The sequence below is a fragment of the Pteropus vampyrus genome, unplaced genomic scaffold, assembly GCF_000151845.1.
Source record: "Pteropus vampyrus isolate Shadow unplaced genomic scaffold, Pvam_2.0 Scaffold74, whole genome shotgun sequence".
In the NCBI taxonomy this organism is placed as follows: domain Eukaryota; kingdom Metazoa; phylum Chordata; class Mammalia; order Chiroptera; family Pteropodidae; genus Pteropus; species Pteropus vampyrus.
Genome location: NW_011888855.1, coordinates 1650961 through 1671304, shown reverse-complemented (window position 1 = coordinate 1671304; position 20344 = coordinate 1650961). Strand labels below are relative to the sequence as shown.

Genomic DNA, 20344 nt, shown 5'->3' with positions numbered 1-20344 from the left:
AGAGTTCTTTATGTATTCTGGATACAAGTTTTCTATCAGATCACATACTCCTGTTTGTGTGTTTTCACTTTTTTATTGGTATCTTTTGAAATTTTATATTTTGATGAAGTCCAATTTATTTGTTGTATCTTTTGTTGCTTATACTTTTGGTGTGATATTTAAGAAACCATGGCCTAATTTGGGGTGACAAAGAATAACTCCTGTTTTCTAAGAGTTTTGCAGTTTTAGGTCTTATACATTAGGTCTGATCCTTTTTAGTTAATGGATATGAAGTAGGGGTCTAGCTTTGTTCTTTTGCATGGGGATATCCAGTTTTCCCAACTTCATTTGTTGAAAAGATTATTCTTTCCCTATTGAATGACCATGGAAAATCAGTTGATCAAAACTAAGAGTTTATTTCTGGACCTCATTTCCATCCGTCTATCTTTATGCCAGTACCACACTGTCTTGACTATTGCAGCTCTGTAATAAGTGTGAAATCAGGAAGTGAGAGTCCCCCAACTTTGTTCTTTTTCAAAATTGTTTTGGCTATTCTGAGTCCTTTTTGTTTTTTAGGATCACCTTGAATTTTAATGGGGATTGTTGTTTACTGTGTAGATTGATATGGGGAGTGCTGCCATCTTAACAATACTGTCTTCCAGTCCATGAACGTGGAAAGTCTTCCCACTTATTTGTCATCTTTAGTTTCTCTCTATGTTTTCTAGTTTTTTGTGTACACGTCTTACACTTCTTTTATTAAATTTATTTCTAAATATTTTTTTGATGGTGATGTAAAAGGAAATACTTTTCAGATTGTTCATGGCTAGTGTATAGAAATGTAACTGATTTTTGTATATTGATCTTATATTCTGCAACCTTGTTGAACTCATTATTAGTTCAATTTTCTTTTGGTAGATTAGGATGTTCTATATACAGGATCATATCATCTGAATATAATTGTACTTCTTTTTAATTTGGTTGCCCTTTTATTTCTTGTTTAATTGCTCTAGTATAATGTTGAATAGAAGTGGCAAGAGCGAACATCCTTGTCTTTTCCTGATCTTAGGAGGAAAGTGTTCACTCTTTCATCCTTATTATGTTAGCTGTGAGTGTTTCCCCCTGCCCTTTAATTCCCCCCACCCACTCACTTCCACCCCTGACCTATGGATGTTGCCGTTTCCCCTTAAGAACTGGATCTCTGAAGGTTGGGTGTCTCCTCACGCATGCTGGGGCATGCCTGCAGGCAGGGGCCTGGCATACTGGCAGTGTGGTTCGTTGCCCCACCTGGGGCACAAACCCAGGACCTTCTGCGTGTAAAGCGGACGTGCTAACCACTACACTATGGAGCCACCCCTGTGAGTGTTTCTTAGGTGCCTTTTTTCAGGATAGAGAAACTCCCTTGTATTCCTAGTTTAAGTTTTTATCAGGAAAGGGTATCTTGGGTTCTTAAAAGAGTTAATGAGACTATCCATGTACAGTGCTTGATACATACCAGGGCTCTGTCAGATAGGGGGCAGTCCAGGTGAATACTCAACTGTACACATGTTCTTTTACATTTCTCTTTATTTTTCCAGGATATGTTTAATAAAGGGTGGGATTGAGGATTTGCAAAAATGTTGTGGTATTTTTAAAATCGAAATTTTGGAAATAAACACTTATCAAGGAGCCTAAGATATTCTTGAAGGAGTGCAAGTCCTTTTCAAAAAGGATATAGAAAAGATTTTACATATAGGAGACTTGTCTGTCATTATTAAAATGTACAGAATTAGGGAGGGGGGAAATTAAAAAATAAAATGTTAAAAAAAATAAATAAAAGTTAAAACTATAATCTTCATATAGAACTAGAAAAATGGCTTCTTTGTAAAATTAATCACAATGCCTAGTATCCTTCATGCTGTCATTTTTTGTTTTTATTTTTGTTGTTCTTCAGACACCTATTGGATTCAGTCTTGACTCCAAACTGAGTCATGCATGAGTTTAGAGCTCTGACGGGTACTTTGGTCATTCCTGTATTACAAATGGTGAACCACACAGAGCATGTGTTCATTAAGTGAGGATCCAAGTACACCAAGGCCCACAGAGGTTAACTAAGAAGAGAAAGTTAGAGAACCATCCAGAAATCTGTAGAAGGGATGTTAAATATGACTTTTTATGGTCACCTTTCCAAACAGATTCAGATTCTGGAGGTGGAATTTTTATTTTTTTAAATAATATACTGTTCAGTGTTCTATGTTTTTATTACTCAAAAGATAGAAGGGCCACTAGTAATTCATAGGTTCTCTTATTAATGAAGCACAGTGTATTTATTCTTTAAGTACATTTCATCTTAAGATTTAAGTATATTTTTTTCTGATATAATATCCTCACAATTTGTGATGATGAAATCTAGTACCCTCAAGACTGGTGGAAAACCAAAGATCTGTGATATGGCCCAATTATTATAATACCATCATCCAGAATAGGAAAAAAACATGAATTTTTTTTTTGTTTCTGATAACAACATAGGAAAATTTCCCATTTCTAAACAGGCCCAAAGAACAATAAAATTTGTAAAGTGAAGTTCAGCGCTTTTTAATTATAACCGATTTTTACTTTCAAAAATATTTATTGTTCAAGCATTTAATATTTATATAGTTTTTATGTGATTATATGAGAAACAAGTCATCCTCAGCTTCTTCAAATTCCTATTGAAATTCTAAAAGAACAACTATATTTTATTTTATTTTACCTCCTCTGATGATAAGCTATTCCGTTTCCCAATAAAATGTTGAAAGCTTCAGTGCAAAAAATAAAAAAGAAAATGTACAGAATTAAATCCGTGGTTTGGGAAGTAAAAGTGTTGACAATTAGACTTTGTAGAGGTTTTTCACTTAATTCAAACTTTGCAAAAATAAAAAATTCAAACTTAGCTTGCAGTTTAGCATCCTTAAACACATTTTCCACAAGCTTAATATTAATACATTTATTAGCTTTGTCCTAGCCTTTTCACATACAAAATGATGACATTCTAATTATTTACTAATAGAGATTCCTCTATAAAGATATATGTTCCCTCACCAGTTACACTGAGTTATAGTATATATAGTAAATGCAGAATAAACATTTGATTCTTTCAGTTATTTGTTTTTAAATAATGAGTTGGTTTCCTAGCATTCTCCAAAAGTAACCAGTGAGATTTTAAAAATTTTGAGTATCGCTACAAACTCATGAATTTAAACACATGTAATGTATTGCAGTTCATTATTATTGTGCTTATTGAGGCTCAGGTTGTTTGTTCCATGTTTAACAATTGCGATTCTCTTTAGGTTGGCTTCTGACAACCTTTCTTTTCTTTCTCTCTCTTTTTTTTTTTTTTTAAGAAATCCTAATATTTACACAAATTTTTCAGACACAAAAGCTTTTTTTTTTTTTTAATTTCTAAAGGCCTTATATTATTGCTCCTAAGGATGTTTGCCATATTGCCATGGCCACAGTCGCCTTTCATAGCTTTCAGCTTTCTGACAGAAGGTGTTTCAGACTGATCTTGTGCGTTTTCTACCTGGAACTAGAGTCAGCTGTTGTGTCCCCCCCACCCCCAAGAAAACTTGTTCTTTTTGATAAGAAATTATATTTAGATGCCACAGGTCTGGGAGTGTTTGTTGCTGTCGGGTTGATCAACTTTTTAGTTGACAGAACTAGGAAATACATATAATATATACATAGACATATATTTATATTTATTTCACGATAAGTTTGATATTTCCAATTCAAATTTAGCACATCTTGCCTCAGTCTTTTTTCTCCATACCAGAAAACTTGATTCTTAATGAGACTAACATGATTATTCATTTGCTTTATCACATAAGCAGCACTTAAATGTCTTAAAATAACACTCATACTAGTAACAATGATATGATTATTTAAAACAATTTAAGCACCCCTATGTTTTAAAGTCATTCGGAATAGTTTTTCTGTGTTGTTAGGTCACCAGTTCTACATATATTTGATTTTTGCCTCTAATGTTTTGGGATTGCTGCTGCTGCTTTTTGAATTTTGTTTTGAAAAACAATTACATGATTTGAAGTCAGATCTACATATAACAATATACTTAGAGAAATCTAGCTTCTATTCCTTTTCTTTATACCCTGTTCTCTCCCTTCCCCTACAGATAAGCCTTAAAAAAAAAAATCATCCTTCCATTTTTTTTAAATCATACAAAACTGTGTTCTATAAAAATATATATGTTGTGTTGTTCGCCTGGCTTTTGTGATGGAGGCATTCTTCCATTTTTTTTTTATGTAGATAATATGTATATACATATTTGTGACCCCATCTTTTTAAAAAAGATAAATGGTGATATATATATTACTTTTCTTCAACTGATTTTTACACATAATAGCTCTTGGTGATTATTGCATAGCGATATAGGGAATGATTTCTTTCATATTTACAGCTGTATAATCGGATATACCATATGAATATACCATAATTTAGCCTCCTATTGATGGACATTTGGGTTATTTCTCATCTTTTGCTGTAACATAGTATGGCAGTAAATAGCTTTGTTCAGGACTTTTTATTTCTTGCTAGTGTATCTTTGGGATAGATTCCTTGAAAGATTTCTAGGCCAAAGGATTAAATACTTATGTATATGCATATGAATCTGTAACTTTGCTAGATATTGCCAAATTTTCCTCCATGAGGATTGTACCATTTTACATTCTCACTAGCAATGTGTGAGGCCCCAACAGTCTCACCAACAGAATGTGTTGTCAAACTCAGTATAGTTTTAATTTACCTTTTTCTTATGAGTAAGGTTGATCAATTTTTTTATGTATTTAAGGGCCACTTAAGTTTACATTTCTATGAATTGTTCATCTTTTGTTGCCCACTTTTCAATCAGGTTGTTATCCTTTTTATTTATTTTTAAAAACTATATATTGGGAATAGTAATCCTTTGTCTAAGAAATAAGTTGTAAATATTAATTCCAGGTCTTTCACTTTGTATATGTGTTTTTGTTTTTTCCATACAGATGTTTTGGAGGTTTTTATTTATTTTTTTAACTTTTTATATGCTCAAGGTTTTATTTGTGTGTAGGAAAATCTTTTGTTGCTAATAAATTTTGAGTCATAATTAAAGTCTTCCCAACATCCAGGCTATGGGAGAAGTCATTTGTGTTTTCTTCTAATACTTGTATGGTTGGACACTTAAAACTCAACAGTAAGGCAGCGATCCAGTTAAAAAGTAGGCAAAAGACCTGAACAGATACCTCACCAAAGAAGATACACAGAAGATGGCAAATTAACATGATTCTCAATATCAGATATCATTAGGGAATTGCAAATTAAAACAACAATGAGATACTACCACATATCTGTTAGAATGGCTGTAATCTAACACACCAAATACTGGCAAAGATGTAGAACACTCAAAACTCATCCATTGCTAGTGAGAATACAAAATGATATAGCCACTTTGGAACAGTTAGGCAGTTTTTTACAAAGCTAAACATAGCCTTACCAAAACATATAGTGGCAGATTTTGTTGGCGCATAGGGTGGGGAAGGAACAGAGAAGGTCAGACTTTTGGAAGACTAACGAAGTTTGGTGCCTTGCAGTGTTTCTCTCAAAGAAGGAACAGTAATAACTTCATATCTCCTTACAACTTTTCCGCTTGATTCTGAGTAGTAAAGTCAATTAGGAAAGATTGAATAAGACCAAAGTGGTTTTTCTTTGTTTGATTTTTAGAAGAATTAAATGTGTTAAGTAATAGATATTGGAATAGGAATTTAATGAAAGGTAATTTATTTGAGTCCTGGAAAATAATCTGATTGTAGTATTTAGAACCTTTAAGCAAGTTCAAGCTCATCTCATAACATTTTACAAATGTCTTTTTTCCCCCAGTTTTATTTCTTTTTTTTAAACTTTTTTTAATTTTTCAAATACAGTTGGCCTACAATACTAGTTTCAGGTGTACAACATGGTGATTAGACATTTATATAACTTACAAAGTGATCACCCCAATAAATCTAGTCCCCATGTGACGTTATACATAGTTATTGCTTCTCAATTTTTTTAATGTGGCAAAATACACAAAATTTACTATCTTAACCATTAAGTGTACAGTTTAAAGATAATATATTCATAATATTGTGCACTATCACCATCATCAATTTCTATAACTCTTTTCATCTTTGAAACCACACACACACGCATGCGCGCGCGCGCGCGCGCACACACACACACACACACACTCCTATTAAACAATAAATCCCCATTTCCTCCTCCCTCCAGCAAGTACTGTTCTTTTTTTTTTACCTTTTTACCTTTTTTTTTGTTTTTTGGCTCTACAATTTTGACTGCTATAAATACCTCATATAAGTGGAATCATACAATATTTGTCTTTTTCTGCTTGGCTTGTTTCCTGTAGCATAGTGTCATCAAAGTTTATGTATGTTGTAGCATATAACAGAATTACCTTCCTTTCGAAGGCTGTATGATATTCCATTGTATGTATATATCAGATTTTATTTATCCACTCATCTGTCAGTGGACACTTGGGTTGTTGCCACCTTTTGGCTCTTTGAATAATGCTGCTGTGAACATGGTGTACAGATGTCTCTTCAAGACTCTGCTTTCAATTCTTTTGGGTCTATACCTAGAAGTGGAATTGCTGTGTTGTATAATAATTCTATTTTTAATTTTTGAGGAACCACCTTATTGTTTTCCATAGCTGTTGCACCATTTTTACATTCCTACCAACAGAACACAAGGTTTTCAGTTTCTCTGCATCCTGGCCAGTACTTACTATTTACCTTTTTTTTTTTTTTTAAATAGTAGCCATCCTAACTGGTGTGAAGTGGCTTCTAGTTTTGATTTGTATTTCCCTAATGATTAGTGGTGGTGAACATTTTTTCGTGTGTTTATTGGTTATTCATGTATCTTTTTTGGAGAAATGTCAAGTTCTTTGACCATTTTCAAATCAGGTTTTTTTGTTGTTGAATTGTGAGAGTTCTGTATATTCTGGATATTAATTCCTTATCATATATATGACTTGTAAATATTTTCTTCCATTCTTTGGGTCGTCTTTTTACTCAGTAGAAAGTGTCTTTTGATGCAGTTTTAAAATTTTTTCATGAAGTCTAATTTGTCTTTCCTTTTGTTGCCCGAGCCTTTGCCTTTGGTCATATCCAAGATGGCATTTCCACAATCAGTGTTGGAAAGTCTTTGTCCTATGTTTTCTTTTCTTGTAAGAGTTTTATAGTTTTAGATCTTATATTTAGGTCATGGATGTACTTTGAGTTAATTTTTGTATATGATGTCAGGAAGATGAATAGGAAAAATATACTCCTCCTATGTTTCTCCTTTACTCCCGCACTGCTGCCACACTTGCCAAATGTGTGGGTTTTCCACACATCAAACAATTATCCTAGATTTAATTCAGTTTAATTTTGGCACTATCTACCTAGAGTTAGCATCGCATCCCACAAGTTAAGGGCTCAGTCCCACAAGGAGTCCCTCCTTCAGATGCCAATCCCAAGTCCTAGGTTGTCACTTGTACCATCTATAAATTGAGGTTCCCATGACCCCCTTCTTGTGCTCAATAATTTGGTAGAATGGTTCACAGAAATCAGGGAAACACTTTTGTTTACTGGTATTATCCAAAGAGTATAATAAAGAATAAAGAAGAACCTCCAGATGAAGAGGTACATAGGGCGAGGTCCAGAAGGGTCTTAAGTGCAGGAGCTTCTGTCCCCGTGGAATGGGGATGTGCCACCTTCCTGGCATATAGATGTGTTCACACACTCAGAGTCTCTGAATCTTATATTATTGGGATCTTTATGAAGGTATGTGGCGTGATTGATTTACTAGCTCCATTCCCAGCCCCTCTCCTTTTCCTGGAGAATGGTGGGTGGACCTGAAAAATTCCAAGTTTCTAATCACGCCTTGGTCTGTCCGGTAACCAGCGTATATCCAGGAGCCCACCAAGAGTCACCTCATTAGAACAAAAGACACAGCTGTCATCCAGGAAATTCCAAGAGATTTAAGATCCCTAAGAAATCAGGGTCAAAGACCAAATATTGGAACAAAAGATTCTTATAGTTTTCTTACCACTTAGGAAATCGCAGGGGCTTTAGGAGCTTTGAGTCAAGAACTGGGGTCAAAGACTAAATGTTAGAACAAAAGATTTTCCTATCACTTCTATTTATAAGGATTTTAGGAGTTCTATGTCAGGAACTGAGGCAGAGAGGTGTGTGTGTGTGTGTGTGTGTGTAAAATTTCACAGTAAAGATCATACTTCATTTTTTTTGCGTGTGCATACCCAGTTTTCCAGTACCATTTGTTGAAAAGACTGTCCTGGCACCCTTGTCAAAAATCATTTGACCATATATGCAAGGGTTTATCTCTGAGCTCTCTATTCTATTCCATTGGCTTATATATCTTTTTGTGCCAGTACCACACTGTTTTGATTTCTGTAACTTCGTAGTAAATTTTTAAATCAGGAGGTATGAGTCCTCAAGCTTTCTTCTTTTTTAAGATTGTTTTGGCTATCGGGGGTCCCTTAAGATTTCATATGAGTTTTAGGATTAGTTTTTCTATTTCTGCCCTAAAAAGGTCATTGAAATTTTCATAGGATTGCTTTTAATTTGTAGATCACTTTGGGTATTGTTTGACATTTTAACAATATTTAGCCTTAATTCATGAACACTGAATGTCTTTCCATTTATATAGGTCGTCTTTAATTTCTCTCAGCAATGTTTGTACAGGTCTTTCACCTTTTGGGTTAATTCCTAAATATATTATTCTTTTTGAAATTGTAAATAGAATTGTTTACTTAATTTTCTTTTTAGATTGTTCATTGTTAATATAAAGAAGTACAACTGAAACTTGTTAACTTCGTATTCTGCTAGTTTGTTGAATGCATGTATTAGTTTTAACAGGGTGTTTTTGTGACTACTTTAGGATTTTCTACATATAAGAAATTATGTTTTGATAGATTTAAAAAGATAGATATCATACAGATATCATCTCTGACCACAAGGGGATAAAGTTAGAAGTGATTAACAGAAGTAAAACTGAATAATTCACTAGTTTGTATAAGCAGCACACTCTAAGCAACCAGTGGATCAAAGAAGTAATTACAAGGGAAATTAGAAAATACATAGAGACAAGTTAAAATGAAAACATAACATGCCAAAACTTATGGGACACAGCAAGAAGTGCTAAGGGGGGAAATTTATAGTTATTAACACTTAAATTAAAAGACAAGAAAGATCCTAAATAAGTAATCTAACTTCATAATTTAAGAAACTAGAAAAAGAATAAACTAATCCAGAGATAGCAAAAGGAAGGAAATAGTAAAGATTAGAGCCTAGATAAACAAAGAATAGAAAAGCAATAGAGAAAAATTAGTGAAACCAAAAGTTTATCTTCAAAACCAACAAAATTGACAAAGCTTTAGCTAGGTAAAGAAAAAAAGAGGGTGCAGATCATTAAAATCGGAAATGAAAATGGAGACATTATTACTGATTCTACAGAAATAAAAAGGGTTGAAAGAGAGTATCGGGAACAGTTACATGTCAACAAATCAGGTAACCTACATGAGATGGAAAAATTCCTAAGAACACAAAACCTACTAAGACTAAATCATGAAGCAACAAAATCTGAATAGACCTATAACTAGTAAGGTGATTGAATCCATAACCAAAAATCCCCAACAAAATACAAGCCTTAGACCTGATGGCTTCACTAGTGAATTCTACCAGTCATTTGAATGAATTCCAATCCTTCTCAAACTTTTCTAGTAATTGAAGAGAACCCTTCTCTAACTCATTCTGGGAGGCTGGCATTACTCTGATACCAAAGCCAAATAATGACAGTACAAGAAAACTGCAGACCAGTATCCCTTATGAACATCGATGCAAAATTCCTCAACAAAATACTAGCAAACTGAATTCAGCAGTATATTAAAAGGATTACACACCATGACCAAGTGGTATTTATTCTTGCAATGCAAGGATGTTTCAGCATATGAAAATCTATCAGTGTAAATACCACATTAACAAAACGAAGAGAGAAAAATCCACATGATTATCTCAGTCGATGTACAAATATGTTTCCTGTCCACTTGAAACATCACAAGTTTTATGACATTCTCATTTTTAATATTTCCTTCATGTTTCGTAATAATGATAGCTAACTTAAGTATTATATACTTAATCTTTACAACCCAATAGGTTAATCACTATTTTTATTTACATTTTATCAATAAACTGAAAGATGCCTAAGGTTACCAGACTACTCAGTGGTAGAATTAGAATGAAGGATTATTGAAGATTCTGGTGTCCTCTCATTTTCTAACAAAGCTCAACCACTTGTTCTACCTACTCTTTAATTGCTTGGATAAGAAGAGTGTGAATTTCTTTTGGAAATGTTCATCCATGTGTTGTTTTAATGTATATTCAAATAGATGCACAACATCTATGCTTTGTACTGTCATAGCATCCAATCACTTAATCAGCTATTTAAGAATATGCTGTGTGGGTATGGTTATCTTTTGATTCATATGGAGAATTTGGTTTGACCTCCAGTGATGGTCTAAACTTGTGGTTCCGAAACTAATTCTATAGGAAAACTCTTCATTGGTTAGTAAGAGTATTCTTTTTAAAAAGGCCTTCTTCTCCTGTGTACAGTTGTGAAGTTAAATTTTCTTTTAAAGTAAAGGCAAGATTTCAAAACCTTTAAAAGATGTACTGGAGATTTCCAAAAAGGAGATTTGGAATGCAGCGTTTTCCGGTCTTATTTGACACAAAATCCTTTGTCTGTAGAGCAGAACTATACCAATAAATTGTTGACCCTGGGCATAAAGGAGAACCATTTTATGTACATTTTTGAGCTGATATTTAGCTCTGAGAAGGTACAACGAAGAAAGGAGACCAGGGATACAAAGACAGGACTGTTCTGCCACCCTTGTTGCTCTGAGACTTGAGAAAGCTTGTTCACTCCACTAAGCCTCAGTTTTCTTTTGTGCAGAATGAGCGGTTGAGTTATTGTCCTCAACTTGTCTTTACTCTTTAATGAGAAAATTAGAAAAATTCTAGATATTTTATTCTCAAACAAAAAATTGAAATTTTCTAAATTGAGAATTTATTGAAAACTTCCTTGTTTTCTAACGTGAATTAATTAAATAATAAAACAGCAGTGTGGCATAGGAAGAAACAACCTGGACTTTGGAGGTAGTTCTAGGTTTCAGTCTCAGCTCCACCACTTGTTATTCTGTTGTTGTTGTTGTTATTATTATTATTATTATATATTTTTATTTAATGCCTACAACACCTGGTATTCCTAGGTGATCTCCCATCCAAGTACTAACAAGGCCCGACCTGCTTAGCTTCCAAGATCAGACGAGATGGGGCGCTTTCAGGGTGGCATGGCCATAGACCACTTGTTCTAGACAAGGATATTCTTAGACAAGGTACATAACCTCTTGAATCCATGGCTTTCTCAGTGGTGAAAATGAGAGCTTTATTACTTACAGTGCCATCACATAGTAATGAGTGCTTGGAAATGGAAGCTGCTGGCATGTAATTTGGAAAATCAGTAATTAAATGTGAATAATAAAGATCTGAGTGTGAATGTCTGAGTGTAAATGTTTTAGTTATAGATCAGAGCCTAGGTGCGATCACTTCACCTCTTAAAGGGACTTCAAAATCCATTTCTCCTGCCATTACCAGAGAGAGCATGCTACTTATTGCATGAAGAAAAACTATGTGTGGTGGGAAGGAGAGAACAAAGTTCCCTGGCGTCAAGTAATAACTGAAAACAAGTTAAAATGTGCATCCTCAACAAACTAGAGCCAACAAGCCAACTGGAATTTAGGGAGTACTTAGATTTCAACTGAGATTTCACACTGGCCTTCTACAGTGTTAGTGTAAACATATGAGGTGTTGAAAGAGAAACACTTCTTAGGAAAGCTAGTGATTAGACTTGGGTAGAATGATGAGATATCCAGTCCCTGTCCAAATAGTCAAATGAGACATCTGGTTAAAACACTGCATCTATTGTTTGTGATATCTTCCTTGAATCATACTTAAGCAAGAGATACATTAGGGATCAAAATATTTCAGAAGCGGGTTGCCAAGTGATGTTGATATCCTCCTGTCTTCTGACTTGAGAGAGAAGTAACGACTAAGGCTGGAGTGGGAGAAGGGTGTAGAATAATTCACCCACTTCTTCCAATCTCCCTTATGCATTTTACTAGTTAGAGATTGATTGTGGTTCAGGGTATTTGCCCTAAAGATTAATACTGCCCTTTTCCTATTAATGCTATCCGTTACACCTTTGTATAATGAAATCCAGTATTATCCTAAATCCTTGGGAGAGCAATTCGTGGAAGGAGAGTTAGCTCTGAGGGGAAAGATTATCTTGGAGCAAGGGATGTTTCTCAGTAAGACAGACCTGGATGGACCTGCCCAGTAGGAAATTTGTGGTAGCAGTTGAAATTATACACTGGCCTTGAGAGATTAGAGGGAGGAGGAGGTGCCAGAGTCAACCTGTATATCCAGGTACCAAAGTTAACCTTTATATCCATTGCAGGTATTTTGTCCAGTGACAGCTCAAATAACCTCAAATGTTAGTAGATATAAATGTAAACCAGAGTTCCGAAGAGCAGGCCAGTTAGAGATTGCAGAGTTAGCTAACCTTTATTGAGCACTTACTGTGTGCACCTGAATTGGTGTGGGGTGCTTCCACAAAATTCTTTTTTAAGAATTGGAATATTTTCAACCAATAATGAGCATGATGGCATTTCTGTCTCATAAGATTGTTGAGGAAAATGTACTGAAGATCCTGACACAAAGAAGGAATAAATGAGTGATAATGAGAACAGTGTTTAAAAACTAGAGAGATAAACACTTTGATTATTGGCATGAGGTAGGTTTCATTCATTTATAAATTCTAATATTTTCTACTGTATGCTGAGGCACTGCACTGGGTCTTGGGGTTATTCAGATAAATGGATTCTCTCCTGAAACAAAAGTTCTGTAAATTACAACCTGTTGTCCTAAAGAAATTAATGTAGGAGGAGCTTGAAACCAGTGACTAAAGTTATTGAATCTCACATTTCCTTGACTTTACTTGACTTCACCTCTCTTTTCATAAATGCTAACTGCCGAACATTATGTTATTGCCAAGGAAAGAATTGGTAGCAAAGCTAATGCGATGTTTTCAGCCAAAACTGCAATATTCTTTCTAAACAAAGCTGGCATTGCACAACTCATATTGGCATTGAAAGGGGGATGAATATTGAGACATATTTATCTTTTGACTCACATTAAAACCAACTCTATCCAGTGTAAATTGGAATAGTCTTTCGAAGTACATTTTGTCATTATGTATCAAGAACTTCAAAAGTATGTGTATTCCTTGGCATTCCTTGGCCGGTAATTTTAACTGGATCCTAAGAAGAAAAAAAATTCTAAATACAGAGAAACTTTATAAACAGAAATATTCATCAAAGTGCTATTTTAATAGTGGAAGATCAGAAGCAGTATAACATTTATATATAAATTGTTTTAGCCAATTGGAATATTTTGTAATTAAAATGGTTGTAAAGCCTAATGCATGGGGAGTACTTGGTATAATAAGTACTCAAAATCGTATATATCTAAGAGAGAAGAGTCTCACAGAGAAGAGAAAATAAAGCTTCCTAAACCTACACAATATGCAGTGGTATGAGAAGTGGCTCTGGTTAGTGGGAAGGATGGGGTGGAGAGATGGGTCCCCAAGCTGGGAGAGAAAATACCAGAAGAGTCCTACGAAGATCAAAAAGCAAAGGTGAATGGATTCTTCTGAAGATGCTTGCAGTCTAGAAAGGAGAAGCAAAGCCTATAAATCAGTTCCTCCTATAATTAAAAAAAAAAAAAAAGTTTGAAAAGCAGTTGAATCAAAACCCTAAGCCCTAAATCCTTTTTTTTTGGAGTGTCAGGAGCTAGAAAGAAATATAATAAAATGTAAACCAATTGTATAATAGCATTTGGGACCACAGGGAAACCTCCCCCTTCCTTAATCTTTCTCTAATATTTAAACTTTCTTAACCTAACTTATACTAGGTTTTAAAAAATACAAAAGAAAACATAGGTAGGCAACTCTATCTGGGTTATGAGTGCATCTCTTCTGAGACAGTGAGTGCCAGAGGAGTTCAGCATGTTTTTCCTTTGACCCTTTGGCTGGCTCACTAGCCATCCTGCTGGCTAGCGTTGAGGTCAGGCAATTGGTTCCCATACAGTGCATGTAGCATCATGATATAATAAATAGTGCATCTATCTTTGGCAGTCTGTTTCTAATTTTTAACCCCTGATCTTTTAAAATACTTTCCTTTACCAGAAATAAATTTTTCTCACAAAGATAAACAAAATTATTCCAACAGTTTTTCTCATTTTTAGTAAATGACACTATCATCCCATTTATTTAAGCTTGAGTTTATTTTAATATTTCTCTTCTACCACCACATATATATTTTTTTCTTCCTCTTTGATTCTCCCCGCACCACTTCCACCCCGACCTACAGATGTCGCAGGCGAGGCATCTGCTCCCATGTGCTTGCAGCATGCACCCGGGGTGCACCCAGGGTCTGGCACACCCAGGGTATGGTCCATGGCTCTACCTGAGGTGCGAACCCAGGACCTTCTGCGTGTAAAGCAGATGTGCTAACCACTACACTGTGGACGACCACCACCACCACCACCACCACCACCACCACCACCACCTATTTAATTTATCATCTGATCCTTTTGACTCTACGGTATCTTCTTTCTACCCTCCTCTTTACCTCTTCACTGCTACCATCCTGTTCTAAACCACCAGTCTCTTTCCCTTGCATTTCTATAGTCTCCTTGCTAGTGTCTTTCTTTCATGCCCTCTACAATTCTTCACACAGCAACTGGATTGACTGTTTAAAACCGTCTGTTTAAGCTCTGGGTTGGTGATTCTCAGCCCTGGCTGTAAGTTAGAATAACCTGGAAGCTTCCCCTCCCTCAGAAAATGTACCTGTGCTACACATCTGGAGAATCTGATTAAATGGCATGGGGTGGCGGTGGGGTGACATCTGTGATTCCCCTCTGTTGTGTCTGATATGCAAGGAGGTTGAGAAACACTGCTCTAGAGGAATGTCCTGTCCCACCTATTACCCAGACCTTATCTGCTAACTTGCTAAGCTTGTTCCGTCTCAGAAGTACTCCCTCAAGTTTTTTTTCACTTTTTAAATAAACTTTTTATTTTAGAATACATTTATATTTACAGAAAAGCTGTAAAAATGGTACACAGACTTCCCATATACCCTGCATTCAGTATTCCTTAGTAACATGTGATGTTATTAATTTGGTACATTTGTCACAATTAATGAACCAATCCTGATACTTATCATTAAAGTTCATACTTTATTAAGATTTCCTTAGTTTTAGCAACTATCCTTTTTCCATTCCAGGATCTCATCTAGGACACCACATTTAGTAGTCAGGTGTTCTTAGGCTCTTCTTGGCTGTGACAGTTTCTCAGACTTCTTTGTTTTTGATAACCTTGGCAGTTTTCAGGCATACTGGTCTTTGTAGAATGCCCCTCAGTTGGGATTTCTCTAATGTTTTTCTCATGACTAATCTGGGGTTATGGGATTTTGGGAGGAAGATCATGGAGGTTAAGTGCCTTTACATCTTATCAAGGGTACAGACCCTCAACATGAGTTATCATTGTTGATGTTGTCTTTGATCACCTGGCTGAGGTAATGTTTGTCAGGTTTCTCCACTACAAAGTTAATCTTTTTTCCTCCTTTTCCATACTCTTTGGAAGAAAGTAACGGCACAGCCCACACTTCAGGAGTGTAGAGTTATGTTTCACCTTCTTGAAGGCAAAGTATCTACATAATAATTTGGAATTCTTCTGCATAGGATGTTTGTCTGTTCTCCCCCATTTATTTATTTGTTCAGTCATGTACTTATATCAGTGTGGACTCAGCGTTTATTTTGTATTTTGTATTATAATCCATTACTACTTTATTTTGTTCTTCAACCTAAACCAGGTTTGGCCCCAGGGAGCTCTTTCAATTGACTTCTGTATGCCTTTGCTATACCTCCTAATATCATGGGGGTTTTTTTGAGTACTTCCTTACTTATCGGCACTACAAGATTCTCCAGGCTCACTTTGTATATTTCCTGCCCCAATCCTGGAATTGGCTATTTCTCCAAGGAACCTAGTTCCTTTTGTTGAAGACTGGTATTAGACATCAAGATCTGGGCATTATGTGTGCTTGCTATGGGACGGGGGGTGGGGTGGGGTTGTTGCTTGTAGACCCGCTCAGCTGACAGCAAGGCCATACATGTGTCTACGGAGCTAACTTGTTCTGTGTGTACCATCTATATTAAGCTAAACTTGTGTTCGTTGATTCAGATGTCTCCAGCTCTAATCCATTACCATGTGGATTGTTCTAGCCTTCTCCCCTTGGTTACCTGTAATTTCTCACTTCAACAGTAAGAAAACTGGCTGTTTACTTAATGGTTCAATTCCAGTATATATATATATGCAGTGGCTTCTGCATTAACACATGGGAAACAACTTTAACAACTAGAGAATAATGCTTATGTGCAGTTCCTTTTGCCTTTAGTTGTACAGAAACCACTCATTTCCAAAGTTACTTAAGTCAGCACCTTTCCTCCATCACCTTCAGTGAGATTGTTTCATGTATTTGTGATACAGTTAGATTCTTTGCCACAATCTGTCTGTGTTCCATCCTGGGATCCTCTGACTTTCTAAATGATTTTTTAAATTTATATACTTTAAGGTTTACTCTGCTGTAAAGTTCTGTGGATTTTAACAAAGGCGTGATGTCATATATCTATTTGTCTCAGTTTTTGCATTTATTGTCCTTCTGTCTGGAATACACTTTCAGTATATTTTTCCATGGCTGGACTTTTACCTTTCATAAGATAGATCTCTGCTGAAATATTATCACCTTCCTTGAGCCCCAGTCCAAAGGAATCTCCTAGACTAAAATTTTGTTCATTTATTTGCTCTGTGTGTGGTTTGTTTTGGTCAGTCTCCCTCCAATAGGATGCAAACTTAATGAGAGCAAACTTAATGGAAAAAGTGAATATCTGGGTCGGTGAATATTTGTGGGTTCTTGGGGGCTTTTTGTTTGTATTGTGGGTTTTTAAAATTTTTTATTTTTATTAAATTTATTGGGGTGACATTCGTTAATAAAATTATATAGGTCAGTAAATATTTGTTGCTTGATTCTTAGGTGTGTCTAGCATTGCTTATTCCTAGAGCATGTTTTTAACACTCAACAGTAGTGATTGAAAGCAGGCTTGTTCAGTTGGGCTTCCAGCTTACCCTGATTGACTACTTACAGAAGGGTTTTGCTTGCAAATTAGTTTAAGTGTTTCAGTATATTGAAGATGTGCAATTATGCTGATTGTTCGCTCCTACAGTGTTTGTAACCTTTTTTTAAAAAGTGACTCATAATCTCTTGTGCTACATAGAATTGTACAATACCATGAATTTTCCAGCCAGGTTGTACATCAGAATCAGCTGAGAAGCTTTAAAAAAAAGCACTGATTGCCTGGATCCATTCCTGACCTATTAGTCTCTAGGAAGATTCTACAAATTTGTATTTTTAACAGCCAGCTCACATTAGTCAGAACATTGGGAGTTAGAAAACCTCGGGTATTTATGTACAGTAAGATTTGGTGAAAATGGCTGGAGGATTTCAGTGTATAGCTAGAACAATTGAAGCTTATACAAAAAGGTTCTTTTAACTTGGTCTAACTTTTTCTGCAACTTTTTAAGCCTTTACTATGTGCTAAGTACTGGGGAGCATTATATAAGATGAATCACAGACATTGATCTCGAGGAGCCCGTGTCCTCCAGTAAGGCAGTAGAATGAGCGTAATAATTGTAATTGAAAGTGGAATCATAATAGGTACATAACAGAGAGAGAAAACAACTTTAGTATTTAAAGACAGTGGTCATTCACACTCTGAGAAGGTAAGAGTAGAGTCCACTTCTGAAAGAATGTGCAAAGACAACCCAGTCCTCTGCAGTGGGCTGTAAGGAAATTGGAGTTTAAAGAGGAAGCCCTGTTATAACCCAGAAGGCAATTGCCAAACTAGTAAGAGGCCTGGAATGGTTAAGAACTAAAATCCAGACTGTCAGTGCTATAAAGCTAGTGATTCTCTATGATTCCGATCAAGATGGCAGGATAGAATATTGTAGACCAACTGTAATTGAAAAATTAAAAATATATATTTTAAAAACAGGGGTTCTCTTAATAAAGCTCTAGAGTTCTCTTAATAAAGCTCTAGAGTTCTTAAGAGAGCTTTTCAGTTTTAGTATGAATTTTTTTACAGCATTTTAAACATAAAAAAATGTTATCAGCACGGTCTATGTACCACCAGTGTAATTTTGAAAAATAAACCACTGCAGTATTGTGCCAAATGAAATGTATTGGGTAGAGGAAGACAAATATTGCATGATTTCACATACATGTGGAATCTAAAGAACAAAATAACAACAACAAAAGCAGAAAGAAACTCAGAGAAAATTTTGAGGGCTACTAGATGGGAGGAGGGTTGGAGGGATGGCAAAAAAAGGGCAAAAGGATTAAGAGGTACAAATGAATAGTTACAGAATAGACATGGACATGTAGAGTGTGTCATGAGGAAGATGGTTAATAATGTTGTAATAAATATGTAAGAGGGAAGAGCAGTACTAGATTTAGTGGGGTGATCACTTTGTGAGTTATATAGATCTCTAATCACTATGCTATACAACTGAAATGAATATATTACTGTATGCCAACTATAATTGAAAAAAACTCAATGAATTGTACAATGTAAATACGAGCAACTAATTGTCTGTTATATTTCAGTAAAGCCAGAAAAAAAAAATAAACTACTGCATACCTAAAGAATTCAAACTCGTTTTTTGTTTGTTTTTTTAAAGTTCTGGAAAGGATATCTAGTCCAAATTAAATCCCTCACGTTGCACGTAAAAGAAGCTAAAATGTGGAGGTTACACATGTCTAGTCCTTGATCACAGAATCAAGGCAAAAACCTGAAGCACCTGACTCATCCATGCATATTACCGTATTCTTGTCAGGTTGAGATCAGTCTCTTTCTCCTGTTGCTTGCTGGTTGTTAAGAGGAATTTCTTGAGGATAGAGACTATTATTGTATTCATCTCTAAATCCTTTGGATGTAGTAATGAATAGACAATAACAATGGACATTTGTTGCATGAAAGGATGGTTAGATATTTTGGCTTTTTTATTAGATCTTGAAGGAGGACAAGGATTTAGCTCTGTGGAAATTCTAGTCAGATGTACACACAAACTGTTAGATTTGTTAAGTATTGTTGAGTAAGGGAAATAGTTTGAGTAAGGAAAAATAATCTAGAAAACTAGGTTGGGTCCACATTATAGGAACACTTGAATGCCAGGCTAAGGATTTTGGAATTTATTCTTCATTCAACTGAGGAGTTTTGAGCAGAGGAGTTAACACACACGCGCGCGCGCGCGCGAAGTTTGAAGGAGGGAGAGAAATTAAGTATTTTGACAATTCACTTGAGATGTTATAAAAGCTTGATTAAAGATGCTGGCCGTGGGAATGGAAATGTGGTTACAGATGTAATACAGAAAACGGTTAGAACTTGATAACTGATGAAGTGTGGAGTTCAAGGGATCGAGTACGCACAGATGAGTTCCAGATGTCATCTTAGCCTGTATATTTGGGAGGGTGGTGGTGTGTTAATACACATGTAGTTTTAATGATACATTTGAAGAACTGGTGTCACATCTAGGTGGAAATATTCAGTAGGCTATTGGAAATGTGCTCCTGAACTGCGGAAGAGATTGCAGGTCCAGAAATTAAATCAGGAGTCATCTGAGTAGAAAGGGTGGTCCAAGGCTGAGGATTAAATGAGATTGCCAGTGAGAGAGGTGGAAAGAGACAAAAACCAAGGACACACCCTTAGGGAACTTCCTAGGTTTAGAGGGATGAAGAGCAGCCAGAGAAGGTGGATGGTTCAGAGACAAGAAACCTCAGAACAGTCCAAGGAGAAGGGAGTAGGGGAAATACTTATGGTAGGGAAACATCTGAATTACAGACTCTTTAATAAAAAGTATACACAGTTCATATTATAAGCTAGGTTATATGCCAATAGGTAGAAAGGTCATTAAGTTAATGAAAGGCATTATATTTTGCAAGAAATCTACCTTATATCATTATGTATTATAAAGAGAATAGTTGTTTAGCATTGAAAAATATTTTGCTGGACCCAGGGGTTGAAGAAATCTTTAATTTTTTATACTTGACTTTGAGAAGAGAATTGATTTTAAT

The 20344-nt window shown here is 35.4% G+C and overlaps 1 protein-coding gene and 1 pseudogene across 1 annotated transcript in view; one reads left to right on the top strand and one right to left on the bottom strand.

The window, feature by feature from the left end:
* The window catches only part of FAF2 (Fas associated factor family member 2), a 63759-nt gene that overhangs the window by 17124 nt on the left and 26291 nt on the right, over nt 1-20344 (top strand). The gene's annotated exons all lie outside the window — the stretch shown is intronic.
* On the bottom strand, nt 11284-11401 carry LOC111741228 (annotated as a pseudogene).